Genomic DNA, 20,070 nt, shown 5'->3' with positions numbered 1-20,070 from the left:
TTCATAGGGTAAGTAACATGGAACAGTCTGGATTTGGGCATGAGAACAGGATAGAGGATGCAGGTGAGGGTGTAACCAATAGTCTGCTTGAATCTAAGTGTATCAAAATCAGCTAAACTATGGTCCAAATGATAAGCCTAAAATTATATGCCACAGCAGGATTCTAAATCAAAGAGCCATCCCCACAAGATCAACTTCAGGAGTAGCCCAGAGACTACTGACTAAGCCAACAAAGCTTCTTTCTTCTTTGCCTTCTTTAGAGGACCACGCACCTACTGGGCTTTTTGAGTATGGTCAATCCTGGGAGGCGGAGAAGGCAATGGCACCCCACTCCAGTACTCTTTCCTGGAAAATCCCATGGACGGAGGAGCCTGGAAGGCTGCAGTCCATGGGGTTGCAAAGAGTCGGACACGACTGAGCGACTTCACTTTCACTTTTCACTTTCATGCATTGGAGAAGGAAATGGCAGCCCACTCCAGTGTTCTTGCCTGGAGAATCCCAGGGATGGTGGAGCCCGGTGGGCTGCCATCTATGGGGTCGCACAGAGTCGGACACGACTGAAGTGACTTAACAATCCTGGGAGGCAAAGTGAATTAATGAAGGGAGAATTATTGGCAAGTCCAAAGTGTCTAACCCCTCTGCTAGGAATGGCTTAAAAAAACATTCAAGCTCACAGACATAGAGAACAGACTTGTGGTTGCCAAGGGGGAGAGAGTATGGGGGAGGGATGGACTGAGAATTTGAGGTTGGTAGATGCAGACTACTATATTTTGTTGTTGTTTGGTCTCTAAGTTGTGTCCAGCTCTTTTGCGACACCCATGGATTATAGCCCGTCAGGCTCCTCTCTCCATGGGGTTTCCCAGGCAAGAATACTGAAGTGGGTTGCCATTTTCTTTTCCAGGGGATCTTCTTGACCCAAGGATCAAACCCGCATCTCCTGCATTGGTAGGTGTATTCTTTACCACTAAGCCACCAGGGAAGCCCAAATTATTATGTTTAGAATGAATAAACACCAAAGTCCTATGATATAGCACAGGGAATTATATTCAATATCTTGAGATAAATCATAATGGAAAAGAATATGAAAAATAATATGTATATATATACATATAGAAATATATATGTATAATTGGATGTATAGTTTAAAATGTATAGTTTTATATATATATGTATATATGTATAACTGAATCAGGAGCTTCCCAGGTGGCAATAGTGGTAAAGAAACCACCTGCCAATGCAGGAGACGTAGAGACGCAGGTTCGATCCCTGGGTCAGGAAGATCTCCTGGAGGAGGACATGTATTCTTGCCTGAAGAATCCTATGGACAGAGGAGCCTGAAAGGCTATAATCCATAGCATTGCAAAGAGTCAAACATGACTGAAGCAACTTAGCAAGCACACACGAATATATAACTGAATCATTTTGCTATAGAGCAGAAGTTAATACAACATTGTAGACCAACTACTCCTCCATTTAAAAACCTAATCTTTCAATATGGATCAAAAGGGAAGGGCACTGAACACAAAGTGGAGCCAGGTTAAGTTCTGAAAAGAACAATCATCACTTGGTTCTTGAGAGACTAAAGGGGAAGAGGGAACCACACATATCTGGAAAACTGTTGAGAGTAGGGGGTACCTCCTCGATGATCTCATGATTGCTAATGACAGTGGAAACTGATATTAATAAAACCTCTTTGGAGAACAATTTTGCAATATATGGATCAAGAGTCTTAAGATGTCTTTGACCCTGTAATTTTTACTTTAGGGAATCTATCTTTAGCAAAACTACTAAATATAGGGGTAAAGTTTTATTCTTTTTTTTTTTTTTTGACCACGCCTCATGGCATGTGAGGATCTTAGTTCTCTGACTAGGGATCGATTCTGTGCTCCTTGAGTGAAAGCATGGAGTCCTAACCACAGAACCACCAGGGAAGTTTCTGAAAGAGTTTTATTCTTAACAAAAGACCTATGACAGATCTGGCAATTTTGGTAGCATGATTGATGAGTATGAAGGGTGAACATGTTTTTTTCTTTTCCGGCTGCAATGGTCTTACTGGAAAAGGGGCCTAATCTGGCAAAGACTTTACTACTACTTATTTTTGTCACATGAACACGAACCTCTGATTTTAACCTTTTACATGTATCCTTACATTAAGAAAGGCTGAGATCACTGAGGGTTTAATCACTTTATGAAAATGTTTGTTGCAGATTTTCTTAAATATCAAGTCCTGTTTAGCATATTTATCTATTTCTTTACAGAGAAATTTTAAACTGGAAAGCATCTGACTGTCTTATCCTCTGTAAATTCCTCTCATGGAACAGAGTAATGGGCAGCATTGCCAATTGAAAATCAACCAGGAATATTATTTCAAAGTCATTTTGTCCTTAAGGAAAATAAATTTCTATGCAACATTTCAAGAGCACAGTGCTTTCATAAAGCTGAGTACATCTGAGGTTCCTTTCCTGACTTAGGCCCATTCTCCACAGCAAGATTTCATGCAAATTCTCTGCTCATTTTACTTTGAACACATATCTGAATACAGAGCACCTTCTTGGCTACTACCGAAAGGCCCAGAATTTCAAAAGTTAGAATAGGATCAATAGGTTTGGAAAGGCCAGAAAAAGTTATACACTAAGCCCCTATAATGTTGATGAACACAGAATATGAAAGACTATTCTGAATTGGTAGTTCCACAAAATAGTCTCTTACCTTTGTTATCTGAGCATATCCTTGGGGTCTAGGGTAAAATTAATTTTTAGTTGATCATCTGTTTATGTAATTAGTGTAATTATGCTTTATTACATAATTAGTGTAAGTGCATGTAATCAGCTATAACATATAATTACATAATTGAGTCATTGTAAAAAATCCTTGTGAAACTTAATGCTTTCTGTATCTGCCAAAGATAAATACTTTTTTTTTAAATTAGGATTAGTTAAAGTGGGTTTTTGTTTGCTCTTGGAGTGGTTACCTTGCTCAAGTGTTAAGAGATTCCAGATAACATTTCAAATGACTACGCTTTCAGTTTCCTATCTTTCCAAATTTCATGGTGAAAATCAGACTGTCCTCCAAACCCATTGTTTATCTAATGCACAGTAGATCACTTAAAAATAGCTCTCTGGGGTGTGGGTGGGGGTCAGGGTGGGTGGGTGGGTGGGAGGGAGATTCAAGAGGGAGGGGATATATGTATACTTATGGTTGATTCATGTTGCTGTATGGCAGAAACCAACACAACACTGTAAGAATTTTTTAAAATATATTTAAATTTAAAAAATAGAGAAAATAAGTGCTAAAGTCCAAACTATAAAACTTTTATAAGATAATAAGGGAATATATCTTCATGAAAAAGCTTAATTAAAAAAAAGCTCCCTATACAATGTTTGGGGCTTTGAAGATGCTCAGGTGCAATGCAAGATGAAACTAGCAAGAGACATTGATGCATTTTAAATCCATTTACATGTAACAATGTACACTGGAAATTTTTCGTTATTTGAACTCAGGACACCAGATTTGAGTTTTTTTACTTTTTAAATAATCTAGTGAAAAATAAATTTATTATGTTCTTTGCCCATAAGGAAGGTTTGAGGTGGGAATTTTTTAATTGTATCCTGTCCATCTAATTTTTTATGTTGTTTGTTTCTACGTTATATAAATGAATTAAAATGGTATTTACAGATAATGGTAAAAAAATTAATCTGCCCTTATCTACAGAATAAAGGTGGGTTGTAAGGATTTATTTTTCTGGAAGAAGGGGACTTCCAATCACTAAAATTATTCAATTAAACGTGCTTTTAGAGGATGTCTTAAATGCAATTATTGCCTGGGATTATAAATTTTACTAAGTGACTCCTGAAATCCCTTCTGGCTCTTGGATTCTATAATGTCTCTTTCCATGAATCCAGGCAAATGAGAAAATCAGTTTAGTTACTAATGAGCAGGATGGCATTGCATTGCTACAAATATATCTGTTGGGGAAGAGATGATTGTCCTCAAGCCATTTAGGATGTGTCCCCTTCTTGGTTTTTCTCTATTATAAACAAAGATCCACAAAACATATTTTTATACACATCTTTATACACCTGACTAATTCCTTCTTGGGAAAATGTTTAGAGGTGAAACTGTTAGGTCAAAGTGTATACACATTCACAATTTTCATTATACTGTCAAAGTGCTCCTTGCCGCAACCAGAAAGCTTACACTAGTTACCGCCCCTCGGTTCAGTTCAGTTCAGTTCAGTTGCTCAGTCGTGTCCGACTCTTTGCGACCCCATGAATCGCAGCAAGCCAGGCCTCCCTGTCCATCTCCAACTCCCAGAATCTACCCAGACCCATGTCCATCGAGTCGGTGATGCCATCCAACCATCTGCTATCGTCCCCTTCTCCTCCTGCCCCCAATCCCTCCCAGCATCAGGGTCTTTTCCAATGAGTCAACTCTTTGCATGAGGTAGCCAAAGTATTGGAGTTTCAGCTTCAGCATCAGTCCTTCCAATGAACACCCAGGACTGATCTCCTTTAGGATGGACTGGTTGGATCTTCTTGCAGTCCAAGGGACTCTCAAGAGTCTTCTCCAACACCACAGTTCAAAAGCATCAATTCTTCTGCGCTCAGCAGAACCGTCCAACTCTCACATCCATACATGACCACTGGAAAAACCAAAGCCTTGACTAGACAGACCTTTGTTGGCAAAGTAATGTCTCTGCTTTTAAATATGCTATCCAAATTGGTCATAACTTTCCTTCCAAGGAATAAGCGTCTTTTAATTTCATGGCTGCAATCACCATCTGCAGTGATTTTGGAGCCCCCCAAAATAAAGTCTGCCACTGTTTCCACTGTTTCCCCATCTATTTCCCACGAAGTGATGGGACTGGATGCCATGATCTTAGTTTTCTGAATGTTGACTTTTAAGCCAACTTTTTCTGCCCCTGCCTTAATCTATTTCAATTTGATGAGTATTTTATTATGTCTTGGTTTTTGTTGACACTCTTTTTATTTCTAATGAACTGGTCATATTTCCATGTTTTTACTGATCATTTATATGCATGCTACTGAGTGGCAGAAGAGAAATGGGGTCAGCTAATTTATAGGCTATGGGCCAGAATCAGCCAATGTGCCAAACTTAGCCTAGTAGCCTCTCGTTGTTGTATGTTCTGCAAATAAGAATGTTTTTACATTTTTGCATCATTGGTAAAAATATCCAAAGAAGAATAATATTTCATGACACATGGAAATTCCATGAAATTCAAATTTCTTTGTCCATAAATAAAGTTTTATTGGAACACAGCCACATCCATTCTTTTACATAATATCTCTGGCTGCTTTCTCACTATGACAGCAAAACTGAATAGTTTTGACAGGCACTTTGTGGCCAGAAAAACCTAAAATATTTACTATCTTGTCCTCACAGAAAAAGTTTTATGAACCTGTGGTAGAGAGTAATGATTAAGAGGACAGATTTCAGGGCCAAGACTTCCTGAATTCACATACCTGCTCCACCATCTGCTATTTATTTGATTTGGACAGTATATTTAATTCTCTGTGCCTCAATTTTTATTCATCTGTATAATAAGAGAAAATAATAATACTTGAAATATTTTGAGAATTAGGTGAATTTATCACTTAATGCCTAGTGTAAGTGCTATATTATCTATTATTAATACTCTTTTTAGTATAAATCTATCTTCCATGGGCTTCCCAGGTGGTGCTAGTGTAAAACCCTGCCTGCCAATACAGGAGACAAAAGAAACATGGGTGCAATCCCTGGGTTGAGAAGATCCCCTGGAGGAGGGCATGGCAACCCACTCCAGTATTCTTGCCTGGACAATCCCATGGACAGAGGAGCCTGGCAGGCAACAGTCCATAGGGTTGCATACAGTCAAACACACGTATTTTTCATATTCTTTACCTATCTTTCCTTTTTTTGTTGTCTATTAAATTAAGGAAGCTTTTACTTAGTAAAGAGTTTAGCTCTGAGCTATTATGTATTCTATTTTTCTTTTTCAGTTTGCTGGTGATTTTTCAACCTTAAATGTAACTTCAGTTGACTCTAAGCAAGCATACTTTCAATTTCTTACCTTAATTCTAGTTGTGATTTTAGAAAATATTAGTGAACAAAGGGGGTCAAAATGAAATCATCTAGTCCAACTACCTTTCTTAAGCTTGCAATAGTTGAGAATTCACTACTTCCTCTACTGGGTTCTCCTGCTGCTCCCATTTTGAATTCTCATGATTAGAAAGGACAAATCAAGTCTCTCTTCTTTGTGTAAAACCTCCAAACATGGGAAAAAAAACTATCCTCTCACCTTCACCTTCTCCGACCCATACCTCTATTCCAGGACTTCATTTTTGTATGCTGAACCTGTCGAAAGCCTTCAAGTGGTTTTCCCATGACATGGGTTCTTGATCCTGTTCACCATTACCATTCTTCCTCTTTAAACAATCCAATTTGTCATGAGGCCTTCTGTTCCATGCCTTAATCTGCAATGTGAAAATATCAGGTTTAACACAGTGTTGCAATTAACTTCTAATACCTCATCACATCCCTTATTAGGGCTTGGGGAATTCACAGCTCCAAATTCTCAAAGCCTCTCTCTTTTATTGATCAAAACCATTTATATTGTAAATTGCTTGCTCCTGGGATTTATCCAGACATCAACATAGCACACACTCTGTAAAGTGAGATCCAGAGACTTTTTACAGCATATTAAATAAGTGCTTGTGGGACTTTTGGCCTTCATATGTGGCACTGGGGTGAAAAGTATACTTATTGTTGCCTCCAATAATTTGCACAGCTGGCACACCTTCTCATGGTCATAATGATGTTTTGGGCTTTGATACAGACACAGCTCAAAACTTAGAACTGGAATGTGCTTATACTGATATAGATTGATACAAAGTTTTTCTGATCCTGGGAAAGATTGAGGGCAGGAGGACAAGGGGGCGACAAAGGATGAGATGGTTGGATGGTATCACCGACTCAATGGACATGAGTTTGAGCAGACTCCGAGAGATAGTGAAGGACAGGGACAGGGAAGCCTGGCATCCTGCAGCTCATGGAGTCAAAAAGTGTTGGACACAACTTAGCGACTGAACAACAACATAGAGTGAGAAAAGTATCAGAGCTGCATTCTTTCCTGGCAGAATCTTAAAGCAGGTTAGCGTGCATTTCCCAGTGGCCAACAAAGCTAAGAACTGCCAGAATACATTTCAGGTAATAAAATGTTATTTATCTTGACTAATCATAAGTAAAATTTACATAAATATATTAATAACTTTCCCGTGCTATCCAAATGGCATATGGAGTCACATTTGTGGTTTCATAAAGCTACTATTTAAGGTAAAGCTGGTCCAACAGTAAACAAGTTTGTGAAAAATACAGTGACTTGGAGTAACATGTTTCCTCAATTGCTTTCCTCAATAAACTTTTAACTCTCAAACAAAAATAAAAAATATACAGTAAAAAATAATAGGCTAAAAATCAAGGAAAATGTCTTTTATTTTCCTATTTTGTAAAACTATAAAACACTAGGATTTTATACCCTTCCTAAATACACATTGTCACTAATGCTTATCACATAATAAAGTAGGGGGGTTTTAAAATAAGAAAACCTGCAACTGAGTCAGTCACATGGTGTTATCTATGACCAGTATAGAGACAGCATATTCTGCAGCCCTTACTGGTTCTACAACACCTCTGTGAAGCCAGACATCAGTTTGGCTGGCAGGATCAGAAGAGCTATATGTAATGTATATATATATGTGTATATATACATATATACATATAAAGCTATACACAGTTAATATCTACATCTCATTGAGTTTGGGGATAGGTATATACCTGTGAAGCTATCACCACCATCAAGGCTTTAAACATAACCATCACCTCCCAAAGTTTCTTTCCACCCTCTTTATTATCATTTTTTTAATTCAGAAAAGCTTTTAAATTGATATTTTTCCTGCCTTGCCATAGAAGTGAGACAGGACCTCTCCTGCTTAGGTCCAAGGTCTATATGTTAAAATGGCTTAATAAAAAAAAAGAATGAAATAATGCCATTTGTAGCAACATGAATGGACCTACAAATTATCATAAGTAATTCAAAGACAAATATCATATGATATCACTTACATGTGGAATCTTAAAAATGATACAAAACAGAAACAGACTCACCAAAATGGAAAGTGTGAGATAGAATTTGGGATTAACAGATGCTCACCACTATATATAAAATAAAGACCTACTTATAGCAGAGGGAACTATACTCCTATAATAAATTATTATGGAAAAGAATCTGAAAAAGAATATATATATATAACTGAATCACTTTGCTGTATATCTGAAATACTGTAAATCAACTAACTTAAATAAAAACATAAAAAATAATTTTCAAATGTCTTATATTAGAGAAATCTTCATGTTCCCATGGTAAAATTATATAACTCCTTTCCAGGTCAGCACGTTTCTATCACTATAACAACCAAAGAGGTTAAAGGAGAACTTATGACCTTCAATTATGACCTCAATCTAGACAGTCAGTCCTGAGGGGGGCCCTTCTTATCTCCTTGTGCACTCAAAGCACCTTGTTAACAATCTGCTGAACATTCTTCCATTTGCATTTCTCTCATTTGTCAAGAATCAATAGATCAGACAAATACTCCCAGATTAAAAAGTTCCTACTTATAAACTGGGAGAAAAGTGAGAAGCATTTTAAAGTGACAAGAAGGTACTGTCTATTGATAGCCACTCAACTTAACAACCTCAGATATGCAGATATGGTATCACCTGGCAGAAAACGAAGAGGAACTAAAGAGCCTCTTAATGAGGGTGAAAGAGGAGAGTGAAAAAGCTGGCTTAAAACTCAAAATTACAAACATTAAGATCATGGCATCCGGTCCCATCACTTCATGGGAGATAGATGGGGGAAAAGTGGCAGATTTTATTTTCTTGGGCTCCCAAATTACCTTGGATGGTGACTGCAGCCACAATATTAAAAGATGCTTGCTCCTTGGAAGAAAAGTTATGACAAACCTAGACAGCGTATTAAAAAGCAGAGACATCACTTTGCCGACAAAGGTCTGTACAGTCAAAGCTGTGGTTTTTCCAGTAGTCATGTACGGATGTGAGAGTTGGACCATAAAGAAGGCTGAGTGCTGAAGAACTGATGTTTTTGCACTGTGGTGTTGGAGAAGATTCTTGAGAGTCCCTTGGACAGCAAGGAAATCAAACCAGTCAGTCTTAAAGGAAATCAGCCCTGAATATTCATTGGAAGGACTGATGCTGAAGCTGAAACTCCAATACTTTGGCTACCTGATTTGAAGAACCAACTCATTAGAAAAGACCCTGATGCTGGGAGATTGAGGGCTGGAGAAGGGGATGACAGAGGACGAGATGGTTGGATGACATCACCCACTCAATGGACATGAGTTTGAGCAAACTCTGGGAGATAGTGAAGGACAGGGAAGCCTGGCTTGTTGCAGTCCATGGAGTTGCAAAGAGTTGGACATGATTTAGTGAATGAACAACAACAACTTAATCTATGAGCTATAACATGACCCAATCTTAGGGAACAATGGAAAAGCTTTGCTAAACTGAGCAACTTTGCATATAGACTCCTACTATTTGAGGGGGGATTCTACCTCAAATATTCTACCTCAAATATTCTACCTCAAATATTCTACCACCTTAGATTCCAAATGAAATGTCCTCTTCATAGATCCTGGGATGAGGCTTCTGGAGCAAGAAGGGGTGTTATAGAAAATAAAGCTATGTCTTGTACCTCTGAGTTGAAAGTTGTCAACTGTGACATGTGTATGTGTATACACATGGGAAAAACATCTGAAAAGGATTTCCTACATTGACAATGTATAGAAAAAGTAAGCTCTTTCCTCTAAAATCTTTACATCTCTAAAGATAATAGATTTCTTATTAGAAAGCAACTTTTAAAAATAGTATGCTTTGTTTTGGGCTTCCCAGGTGGCTCAGTGGTAAAGGATCTGCCTGCCAATGCAGGTGATGCAAGAGATGAGGATTCTATCCCTGGGTCAGGAAGATTCCCCTGAAACAGGAAATGGCAACCCACTCCAGTATTCTTGCCTGGAGAATTCCATGGACAGAGGAGCCTGGCAGGCTATGGTCCATGGGGCTGCAAAGAGTCAGAGAGGACTGAGTGACTGAGCACCCAGAGCACATATCTTGTTTTATACGTGAAGACAGGGGCCAAAAAATGACCATAAAATCTTGTATAAATTCAAATAGAACACATCTGGTGATTATTTTCTAACCTCCACTGGTCCCTGTTTTCAAAGGGGGTTCGGCTAAAATCTTATTTTCTGGGAGAGATGGGCAGTACCATCCATAGGGAGAGGAGGGAAGAGCATGCACAGTCCCTTTTATTCCCCACAGTGATGTGCTCATGGGGAAGAGAGTTAAGAGTGACTGTCAAGAAATTCAAGACTTCCCAAACTCAACTGCAGCTCAGCATCACTCAGGGAAATATATTTTATTCTCCAAATACACATTTATGAGCCCCACCTTGACCTACTAAATGAGAAAAGTAAATTACCTAGGGATTTGTTAATTTATTTATAACAGGCAATGCATAAATATGGTTCTAGATGCAGAAGATAAAATTGTAGGCATCTAATAAAAAGTAATCTTGTTCACTCCTCTTCTCTAGTCCCCCTATCCTGAGGAAACCACTGTTACCAGTTTAATGAGTATAGTGGTACCAGTTTCTTGAGTATTTTATGAAAATAACTTCTGTATATTCAAGCAAATATGTGTATAAATATCATTTTTTATAGAGTAACAAACTATACAAACCACTTTGCACTTGCCATAAGGTTTTGAAATTTTTCAATAGTATTACACAAAGGAATATCATTTTTCCCCCCACAGTTTCACAGCATTCCACTATTTGGATAAGCAACAATACATTTAAAAATTCTCCTGTGTGTGTTCAGTCACTTCAGTTATGTCTGACTCTTTGCAACGGTATGGACTGTAGCCTGCTAGGCTCTTCTGTCCATGAGATTCTCCAGGCAAGAATACTGGAATGAGTTGCCGTGCCCTTGTCCAGGGGATCTCTTATGTCTTCTACATTGGCAGGCGGGTTCTTTACTACTACCGCCGGTTTAGATTTTCTTTCCCACATTTTCTGATATTACACAACAATGCTACAGTAAATATTCTCATACTTATGATATTTGCACATGTACAAGTGTCTACGTGGGCTTTGCAGGTGGTGCTAGTGGTAAACAACTCACCAGTGCAGGAGACATAAGAGACATGGGTTCAATCCCTGGGTCAGGAAGATCCCCTGGAGGAGGCCATGGTAACCCACTCCAGTATTCTTGCCTGAAGAATCCCCATGGACAGAGGAGACTGGTGGGCTACAGTCCATAGGGTTGAAAAGAGTTGGACATGACTGAAGTGACTTCACATGCACACACAAGTGTCTACATAGTATAAATCCCTAGAAATAGAATTTTCTAATCAAAAGATATGTGATTTTTATTTGAATGAATATTGCCAAAGACCTTCCACAAAAAAAAAAAAAATGCCAATTCTCATTAAGAACTTGTAGATTTTTATAAAATCCCACTAGGAGTTCTGATCATTAGAATTTGAGACCAGTGGTCTAGAATATTGGCTAGTGGGCAAAGCTTGAATCCTCTGCCTGTGTTTATGCAAAATCACTTCTTTGAAACTTTCCCTGTGTCATCTAGCCCAATACTCCTCAGACTTTAAATGTGCATATGAATCATTGGGAGGATGGTGACTCTTGTTAAATGACAGATAACTTGAAATTCTTATTATAATAAGCTTCTGGGTGAGGCCAAGGCTGTGGTTCAGGGGCCATACTTTGAATAGCAAAGGGACTCTGCTATTAGCAGCACAGAGATTAGTGCTTAAATTTTACTATTTAGCACAGTAGTGCTCAAATATTTCACTCTCAGGACCTCTCAGAAGTCTCAACATTATAGAGTGCCCCCTCCACCCAAAAAAAGCATTGCTGATGTGATGCATATATAATGGAATATTCAGTTCAGTTCAGTTCAGTTGCTCAGCTGTGTCCGACTCTTTGCGACCCCATGAATCACAGCACACCAGGCCTCCCTGTCCATCACCAACTCCCGGAGTTTACTCAAACTCATGCCCATCGAGTCGGTGATGCCATCCAGCCATCTCATCCTCTGTCCTCCCCTTCTCCTTCTGCTCCCAATCCCTCCCAGCATCAGGGTCTTTTCCAATGAGTCAACTCTTCGCATGAGGTGGCCAAAGTACTGGAGTTTCAGCTTCAGCATCAGTCCTTCCAATGAACACCCAGGACTGATCTCCTTTAGGATGGACTGGTTGGATCTCCTTGCAGTCCAAGGGACTCTTAAGAGTCTTCTCCAACTCCACAGTTCAAAAGCATCAATTCTTCAGCGCTCAGCTTTCTTCACTGTCCAACTCTCACATCCATACATAACCACTGGAAAAACCATAGCTTTGACTAGATAGACCTTTGTTGACAAAGTAATGTCTCTGCTTTTTAATATGCTGTCTAGGTTGGTCATAACTTTTCTTCCAAGCAGTAAGCCTCTTTTAATTTCATGGCTGCAATCACCATCTGCAGTGATTTTGGAGCCCCCCAAAATAAAGTCTGCCACTGTTTCCACTGTTTCCCCATCTATTTCCCATGAAGTGATGGGACTGGATGCCATGATCTTAGTTTTCTGAATGTTGAGCTTTAAGCCAACTTTTTTACTCTCCTCTTTCACTTTCAGTTGTGTCCAACTCTTTGCAACCCCATGGGGGTCCATGGTACTCTCTAGGTCAGAATACTGGAGTGGGTAACCTTTCCCTTCTCCAGGGGATCTTCCCAACCCAGGGATTGAACCCAGGTCTCTCGTACTGCAGGCAGAGCCTTTACTAGCTGAGCCACAAGGGAAGCCCTTTCACTTTCATCAAGAGGCTTTTTAGTTCCTCTTCACTTTCTGCCAAAGGGTGGTGTCATCTGCATATCTGAGATTATTGATATTTCTCCCGGCAATCTTGATTCCAGCTTGTGCTTCATCCAGCCCAGCGTTTCTCATGATGTATTTTGCATATAAGTTAAATAAGCAGGGTGACAATATACAGCCTTGATGTACTCCTTTTCCTATTTGGAACTAGTCTGTTGTTCTATGTCCAGTTCTAATTGTTGCTTCCTGACCTGCATATAGGTTTCTCAAGAGGCAGGTCAGGTGGTCTGTTATGCCCATCTCTTTCAGAATATTATTCACCCACAAAAAAGAACAAAATAAATGCCATTTACAATGACATGGATGGGCCTAGGGAGTGTCATACTGAGTGAACTCAGACAAAGACAAAATCATATGATATCACTTGTATGTGTAATCTTAACACCTGCTATAAATGAACCTATTTGCAGAAAAGAATTAGAGTCACAGATGTAGAAAACAAACTTATGTTCACCAGCGGGGAAACAGGTGAGGGGAGGGATAAATTGGGACACTGGGATCGACATATACATAGCTATATATAAAATAGATAACTAATAAATACCTACTGTATGGCATAGGGAACTCTACTCAATACTCTGTAATAGCCTAAATGGGAAAAGAATCTAAAAGAGAGTGGATATGTGTATATGTATAACTGATTCACTTTGCTGTGAAGCGGAAACTGACAACACTGTAAATCAACTATACTCTAATAAAAATTAATATAAAATGTGCTAAAAAAGGTTTGTTTCTGTGGGTTCAATCATTTAATATTTACCATATTTAGAATTAAAACTGGATTTTAAAACTTTATTTATTTATTTTAATTGCAGGATGATTACTTTACAATATTGTGATGGGTTTTGCCACACATCAACATGAATCAGTCACAGGTATACATGTGTACCCCCATCCTGAACCCCGCTTCCACCTCCCTCCCCACCATTTCCTTCTCGGTTGTCCCAGAGCACTGGCTTTGGGTGCCCTGCTTCATGCATTGAATTTGCACTGGTTGTCTGTTTTACATATGGTAATGTACATGTTTTAATGCTATTCTCTCAAATTATCCCACCCTTGCCTTCTCTCACTGAGTCCAAACGTCTGTTTTGTACGTCTGTGTCTCCTTTGCTGCCCTGCATGTAGGATCATTAGTCCCTCTTTCTAAATTCCATATATATGCATTAATATACAATATTTTTCTTTCTCTTTCTGACTTATATCACTGTGTATAACAGGCTCTAGGTTAATCCACCTCATTAGAATTGACTCAAATGCATTCTTTTTTTACAGCTGAGTAATATTCCATTGTGTATATGTACCACAACTTCCTTATCCATTCATCTGGCAATGGATATTTGCCATGTCCTAGCTTCCATGTCCTAGCTATTGTAAATAGTGTTGCAATGAACACTGGGGTACATGTGTCTCTCTCAATTCTGGTTTCCTCAGCCCATATGCTCAGCAGTGGATTGCTGGGTCATATGGCAGTTCTATTTCCAGTTTTTTAAGGAATCTCCACACTGTTTTCCATAGTGGCTGTACTAGTTTGCATTCCCACCAACAGTGTAAGAGGGTTCCCTTTTCTCCACACCCTCTCCAGCATTTATTGTTTGTAGACTTTTTGATGATGGCCATTCTGACGGGTGTGAGATGATACCTCATTGTGGTATTGATTTGTATTTCTCTAATGAGTGATGTTGAGCATCTTTTCATGTGTTTATTAGCCATCCGTATGTCTTCTTTGGAGAAATGTCTGTTTAGGTCTTCTGCCCACTTTTTGATTGGATTGTTCATTTTTCTGGTATTGAGCTGCATGAGTTGCTTGTATATTTTGAAGATTAATTCTTTGTCAGTTGTTTTGTTTGCTGTTATTTTCTCCCATTCTGAAGGCTGTCTTTTCACCTTGCTTATAATTTCCTTTGTTGTGCAAAAGTTTTAAAATTTAATTAGGTCCTATTTTTTAGTTTTTGTTTTTATTTCCATTACTCTGGGAGGTGGGTCATAGAGGATCTTTCTGTGATTTATGTCGGAGAGTGTTTTGCCTGTGTTTTTCTCTAAGAGCTTTATAGTTTCTGGTCTTATATCTAGGTTTTTAATCCGTTTTGAGTTTATTTTTGTATATGGTGTTAGGAAGTGTTCTAGTTTCATTCTTTTACATGTAGTTGACCAGTTTCCCCAGTACCACTTGTTGAAGAGACTGTCTTTTGTCCATTATATGTTTTTGCCTCCTTTGTCAAAGATAAGGTGTCCATAGGCGTGTGGATTTATCTCTGGATTTTCTCTTTTGTTCCATTCATCTATATTTCTGTCTTTGTGCCAGTACCATACTGTCTTGATGACTGTAGCTTTGTAGTATAGTCTGAAGTCAGGAAGGTTGATTCCTCCATAAGACTGGAATTTTTAAAGATGTCTATTTCATTTCAAATAACGACAAACCCGTTACATGTTAATACAAATAGCATATTTTTTTGAAAACATTTTCCAAAATAAAGTTAGTGAGAAGAGTGTCATTGTTTCACAGTAAAAAAATCCTCTGTGTGTATGTTAGTGCTCAGTCATGTCTGATTCTTTGTGACCCCATGGACAAAGGAGCTTGCCAGGCTCCTCTGTCCATGGAATTCTCCAGGCAAGGAAAAAACCTCTGACATCTGGCTTAATAAAACACAGCTGGATTCTTATATGTGTTTCTGCATGCAATCTGTATTGTACATCATGTAACCTCTGGAAAACTCCACTGTACACTCACGAAAGATCAAAAGTGACAAAAGCAAATAATATCTTAGTATTATAATGAAAATTGTATTGATCTTTTAGATCCCCCTAAAAGGTTCTTGGGGGTCCCCAGGAGTTCACAGACCTCACTTTGAGAACCACTAGTTTAGCATGTATTCCTTCTGCCCTCCCCCAGAGACTACAAACTTCTTAAGAATAGAGACCATATCTTCTTATTGTTCTTTGTTTCCATAGAGCTATCTCAGATTATGTGCTGAGCCAGTGTTTCCTGATTTGTTGATTATTATTATTATTCTCCTTCTATTCATTTGCACAGGCAGTAATGAACTTGAAAATGAGGATATCAGTGAAGAGTGGGAATAAGCTTCCTTTCTCTCACCTCCTCTATAGAAGAGGGTTCATAGTCAAAGATATGAGGCTTACCTGTAAATAAAGTAATTTCATCATGGTATTATTACAAAGTACCTTTCATCAATTCTTTTATTTGATACTAAAAATAAAACTGCCAGCTACGTAAGAACAGTTGTTATTATCCTCATTTTATAGATAATGAAGTTGAGACTCAAACCAATTTGCCCAAGTTTTTATAGGTAGTAAGTGACTAGTGAGCTAGGGTTGAGAAAATTGAACTCAGTCTTGGATCATGAATGTATTGAAGAAAAGGTTTAAATGTAGTTTATTGTGTGCTCTTTTTTGTGTCCTGGGATGTAATACCATTCAGGGTTGAGGATATTTACAATAAGGTGCCTTTATGGTGATCAAATGTTGGGAGCATTCAATCACCTGCTGAAACTGTTTATTGCCTGATGCTTGATAATAAACATTATCCTTCAAATTGCTTTCTGCTATAGTGCTGTTGTATAATTAGGTTTTGCAGGAAGTCTGTCTTGGTGTCATCATAATTTTTATTAGCATAGTGAGTAATGACAGCTTCTTCTGCTACCAGACTGATATGATTATTTCCCAATAAGTCTGGTATGTTACCTTCCAAAGAAGATGACCAGGGTTACAATTCAGGAGCTCAAGAGTCCCATTGAAGAGCAAGGGCAATTTCTGTTTGGTAAGAGTAGGAAGTTCTCTAGTCACTCAAGAAACTCTAGAAGCATGGTCTAAGAGTGCTGATCCTTTCAATCACAGCTTCAATCCCTGAGTCCTAAAAAATTGGAATCACGGTCCTGTTGCATTATCCCTAGGTAGATTCTGGCCTTCTTTGGCTATGTTGAACACTTGGAACCCTTAAAACCTATAGTAAAAAATGCCAAGCAGCAGAAAGTGGAGTAGAGACTAGTACACTCTTCTAAATATGCATCAAACCTCACTCCAGGGGTCTGTCAGTTGCAAAGTAAAAATGAATATAGTTAACTGGTAAATGCTGGTTCTACACAATTCAGATTTCAGTTGTCATCTGAAAAAAAAAATCAAGTGAGAAAATCTGGTGGTTAGTCTTAGACAAAATATATAGACTTAGGCTGTGTGTGTATGTGTGTGAGAGAGACAGACAAAGACAGAGAGAGATGAGATGAGATGATATTTAGGCCTACCCATTTGGTGTGTGTGTGTCAGTCATTCAGTCGTGTCTGACTCTTTGCAACCCCATGGACTGTAGCCTGTCAGGCTCCTCTGTCTATGGGATTTCTCAGGCAAAAATACTGGAGTGGGTAGCCATTCTCTTCTCCAGGGGATCTTCCCAACCCAGGGATGGCACCCAGGTCTCCTGCACTGCAGGCAGAATCTTTACTGTCTGAGCCACCAGGGAAGCCATTTGGTATCATCTAGAAATTGCCTTTATTAAAAATCAATTAATAAAAACTTTCCGATTTCAAATGTATTATTTTCATTTAGTTTAACTATAGTCAGGGATATGATTAAAAAGAAATACTTGGAAACAGATGAGCAGGATTTTTTTTAATATCTAACTAATCCATAAAACATGGAAAGTCACAAATGATACTCCAGTTTAAGAATTGATGACAAGAAAGAGCTCTGAGTGTGTGTGTTTTCTTTACTGAGGATAAATCTTCTGGCTTATTTAAATAACTCACTTTGTAGTGAAATTGGTTCATAGGATGCTTTTCTATACAGACATAGCAATTGTCTTTTTTTTTGAGATAGATATTTTCTTACTGACCTTTCTCTTAAGTTTCATATATTCAGTGTAAGAAGACACCAATGATAAAATGGAATTTATTCTTTACTCATTAAGTTTTCTTATTGGGTGGCAGGGATTATGTATTCTGCTGAGTGGCAAAACACAGCAGATCCTTGAAAAAATAATGTATTCAAGTATGTGAAATAACTACTGCTGGGGGATAATATGCTTTGGCATTTAGAATCCAATGCATAAAGAAAGCTAAGGTCCTTTTCTAGAGTTATTATGCAAGATAAAAAATTCCACAATTGGGGACCAAGCCATAGATAAGTAATCAATGCAGGATTTATGTAGCCTGAAAACAGCAGAAATGAGTGAAGAGGGAATGGATCCTCTACTTAACTATCATTAACAAACACAAAGAACTGTGAAAAATATGTTTTTATTTGATAGAATTTAATGAGATTAAAAGAAAATTGCCAGTTTATCTACAACACAGAAAACTAGGCTTCAGAATCAGTCCTCTAAAATTGTCTTTGCTCCTTACTTTCTCTCTTTAAAAGAATCAGGCTATATTGGCCAGTAATTCTCACCAAATATTTGTCACCATAACCCTTTTAAGGTCATTGTCTTTTAGTAAGTTAGTATTTATTGAGTGCTGAGAACGAGCAAATAGATTACTATATACCTGAGTATATATGGTTATTAAAAAGTAGAGGATGGATTCTTTGCCCTGATGGCTTTTTATAATCAATGAGAAAGAAAAGCAGTCATGTCAGAAATATATAAGTGTATATATTACTGCCCATATGGAGAAACTAGCCTGATTCTAAAGATCTGTAAATTTCTATTCAGCACCTGCTTAACTGGAAATAAAGGGTGATTTAGAGCTTAATACAAAAACTGATTTTTTTTACTACAAGATTCTAATTGCTATCATAATTTGAGTCATTGAATAAAGAATTTTTTTCTGTGCCTGTACAAGTCATATTTGGTAGCAATTTCTAAATAGATCATTTGAGAATTACCTTTTTCTCATTATATTATCAAAGCACCTACTATACAACCAGCAACTAGCTACACTTTATCATAAACAAGCAAACCAGGAAGTAGGCTAGAAGACATAAAATATTTGGATAAATTATAGGGCTCTTCAGTTCCAACATTATATGGATATATGTAGTGAAAATAATTTCTACCCCAATTTGGGGGATTTTCAAGGAACATAGGGGATTCACAGGTGGCTCAGTGGTAAAGAATCCACCTGCCAATGTAGGAGATGCAGGTTTGATCCCTGGGTTAGGAAAATCTGGAAGAGGAAATCGCAGTGCACTCCAGTATCCTTGCCTGGAGAATCCCATGGACAGAGAAGCCTGGTGGGCTACAGTCCATGGGATTGCAAAGAGTCAGACACAACTGAGCAACTGAGCACACACACACACACACACACACACACACACACACACACAAGGAACAAAGAGATCAATATCCTTCAGTTCAATATTAAAAATTTGAGAGCATGAATATGCCCAAGCTCTCTGCACATTGCTACACAGTATATGAAGATGAATAAACTCCAATCTCTGTCCTCAAGGAATTTATAAACAGTTATACAAGGAACTTTAATTTGAAGCCAAGTGTTATTAGTAGCATTAGAGAAGACCACCCAAGATACTATAGGGACCTTATAGTAAAGATAGTAAGAACATATCATCTTGTGATAAGGAAAAGCTTCACAAAGCAAGCCAGGACTGATGAGAAACTTTAAGAGACAGAATTTCAGAGCAGTGTTGGAAAACATATAGAGACAGGAAAGCTAAGGGTGAATACAGAGACTTTATTTTTGCTAGAAAGGAACTGGAATGGGGGCGGGGTTCATGGAATACCTATACAAGCTAGTGGTGTTAGGACCATTGTGATGCTTTACTTTTACTCATGTCATGGCCCCTGACTCAAGTGTTCCCCTTCCTTCTAAACTCCCCTACTCTACTTCATTCCTCCCCTCCCTTAAATAACCAGCTCATTTTTTTACTTACTTAGGTTTCCTTTGACTACTTCAGGCCTTCTCTGATCAATCATAGCCTTTAATATGCATTTAGCACTTCATGAACCATTGTCTTCTATTGTTCATAGTTACACTCATTATACTGGTTGTGAACATACCAAGTCCTTGCTGGCTGGCTTTTATCAACTCCAAGGTAAAGTTAACTTAATCATCAAAGGCCAGGCCTACTTCTTCTAATGTGTTTCTTCTTATCAGGGGCA

Source organism: Cervus elaphus, chromosome X (assembly GCF_910594005.1).
Source record: "Cervus elaphus chromosome X, mCerEla1.1, whole genome shotgun sequence".
In the NCBI taxonomy this organism is placed as follows: domain Eukaryota; kingdom Metazoa; phylum Chordata; class Mammalia; order Artiodactyla; family Cervidae; genus Cervus; species Cervus elaphus.
This window is presented reverse-complemented; position numbering follows the sequence as displayed.